At 57.4% G+C, this 2,832-nt stretch overlaps 1 non-coding gene across 1 annotated transcript in view; it reads right to left on the reverse strand.

Annotated features, from left to right (window-relative positions):
• LOC124731686 overlaps positions 1–959 on the reverse strand; it is a 1,909-nt gene extending 950 nt beyond the window's left edge. The window contains exon 1 of the ribosomal RNA XR_007008420.1: positions 1–959. This exon is cut by the window's left edge and continues 950 nt beyond it. This is a non-coding gene — a ribosomal RNA (small subunit ribosomal RNA).
• Positions 960–2,832: the final 1,873 nt, after the last annotated feature.

Below are 2,832 nucleotides of genomic sequence, written 5' to 3' on the forward strand. Positions count from 1 at the left end.
AATCATTACCTCGGGTTCCGAAAACCAACAAAATAGAACCGAGGTCCTATTCCATTATTCCATGCACACAGTATTCAGGCGGGCTTGCCTGCTTTAAGCACTCTAATTTGTTCAAAGTAAACGTGCCGGCCCACCGAGACACTCAATAAAGAGCACCCTGGTAGGATTTCAACGGGGTCCGCCTCGGGACGCACGAGCACGCACGGGGCGGTCGCACGCCTTCGGCTCGCCCCACCGGCAGGACGTCCCACGATACATGCCAGTTAAACACCGACGGGCGGTGAACCAACAGCGTGGGACACAAATCCAACTACGAGCTTTTTAACCGCAACAACTTTAATATACGCTATTGGAGCTGGAATTACCGCGGCTGCTGGCACCAGACTTGCCCTCCAATAGATACTCGTTAAAGGATTTAAAGTGTACTCATTCCGATTACGGGGCCTCGGATGAGTCCCGTATCGTTATTTTTCGTCACTACCTCCCCGTGCCGGGAGTGGGTAATTTGCGCGCCTGCTGCCTTCCTTGGATGTGGTAGCCGTTTCTCAGGCTCCCTCTCCGGAATCGAACCCTGATTCCCCGTTACCCGTTACAACCATGGTAGGCGCAGAACCTACCATCGACAGTTGATAAGGCAGACATTTGAAAGATGCGTCGCCGGTACGAGGACCGTGCGATCAGCCCAAAGTTATTCAGAGTCACCAAGGCAAACGGACCGGACGAGCCGACCGATTGGTTTTGATCTAATAAAAGCGTCCCTTCCATCTCTGGTCGGGACTCTGTTTGCATGTATTAGCTCTAGAATTACCACAGTTATCCAAGTAACGTGGGTACGATCTAAGGAACCATAACTGATTTAATGAGCCATTCGCGGTTTCACCTTAATGCGGCTTGTACTGAGACATGCATGGCTTAATCTTTGAGACAAGCATATGACTACTGGCAGGATCAACCAGGGAGCTGCGTCAACTAGAGCTGAGCAGCCGGCCGCCCGGGAGTGTGTCCCGGGGGCCCGCGCGAACACGCAAGCGTCCGCTCAATCATTCTGCAAACAGGAGGAGGCTGAGCTCCCCTGCACAATACACCTCGAAACCCTCTCAGGTCCCGGCGGCGCGCAGCGCCGTCCCAAGTACTTGGTCGGGTTCGAGAGAGGCGCAATCGCCCGGAGTTAGGCGAGTAGACGCTTTCGGTGCGACCACCCGTGCTCCCAACTGAGCTTGCCGCTGCCGACAGAGGCCCGGGAGCGTGCTGTCGTGGCATTGCCGGCGGGAGACAACACGCGCCACCTACGGTGACCGGCAGCTCCAACGCCAGCGCCACAGAAGGACAAAAGCCCCACTTGGGTGCCGAAGCGAACTCTCCCAGCACAGCGCACGCGCCAACACATCCGCACAGCTGCGATACAAACCACCAGCGAGAACCGCTGGGGCGACCGAGCAGCAGACGGCGTCGCGGCGCCGAGCGCCGGGCGGCAGCGCATCCTCAACGCACACAGTCCTCAATCGGACCAGCACACTGAAGATGTCCACCGCGCTTCGCACCGGGCCCGCGAGGACCTACTTTGGCCGCACGGCGCCGCGCGCAGGGTGCGCCGGCGCGCAGCTGCGACGCCTGCCGCGTCCGTCGGCCGGCGCGCCTGCCACTGGCCGCCCCCACCAGCCGGCTGTAGCGCGTGCGCCCACGCACCGCGCGGCCAGCACGCCGGGAGGCGCCCCCTCACCGGCCGGGGACGGTCCCACCCAGCCACCGCCGCGTATCGCTTCACACCCAGATGCCGTTCAGTTTCGTCGGCATGGTGGGTATCGCTGGAACAACCGGTTAGTACCTCAACCTATCGTCGCCATCACCGATTCACCCCTAGCGAGAACAACCGCACCACAACAGGTTACCATTTGTTCATTTGCGTAACTTCACCAGAAAACGCAGGCGTCCATCGCCATTTGCAACTTCCACGATTATTGCATGCCTGTGTCAGGTGTCACGCCACACTACGTCTGCCCACATACACGCAACAAAATGTGCACGCCTAGACAATACGTGGAAGGTGGCCCCCGTACGTATGCGATGTCCATTGCTCGAACGACTGTCAACCGGCCTCTGTAGCATGTCGCAGATATGGAACGCGGTGCACCATGCCATCACGGTGTGTGAGGAGAGACGACTAGGTCCGAATACATCAACAGACAGCTCATGCTGATCGCCATCCACGGCGTCCGTTCCTCCCACACGTCTCTATGGCGTACCACACTGCAATCCAGCTCTCATAGGGAGACGACACGTAGCTGCGTGCACAATATTTGCACTGTATGGTCCGCCGTTTTTGGGCGCAGTCGTTGTACGGTCACACATGTGCCACGATGTATCATTCAGTACATAAGGACGAATGTGCAGTACAGATTGTGGTTTACGCGTACGACATTAGCGGACAGTTGACACAGGCCGCACCACAACGTAGCCTGAGTACGTCGCATGCGGAGGGCATTGAACATGCAAAGTTCTCACCAACCAGCTTGCGAAGGCAGGGGGCAAGGTGGGGACGTGGGGAGGGGCGGCATGTACGTCCTGCTGCCATCCACATTACAGTGTACAGCAGGAGCATGTGGAAAGTGAGCAAGACTTGCAAGGTGTTTAACATGAAGCGATACACAGGGGAGCGGGGAGTGCGAGTAGCGAACTATATTGCGAGGGTTGCGGGTGGGCAACACTACACTAATTGAACGAGTCGTATAACAATTACAGAGCAGGTTTAGGCGACAACGTGGGTTACGTTAGGCGACAACGTGGGTTAGGTTAAGGCACGACGTGGGTTAGGTTAAGGCACGACATGGGTTA

This window comes from Schistocerca piceifrons, unplaced genomic scaffold, assembly GCF_021461385.2.
Source record: "Schistocerca piceifrons isolate TAMUIC-IGC-003096 unplaced genomic scaffold, iqSchPice1.1 HiC_scaffold_13, whole genome shotgun sequence".
NCBI lineage: Eukaryota > Metazoa > Arthropoda > Insecta > Orthoptera > Acrididae > Schistocerca > Schistocerca piceifrons.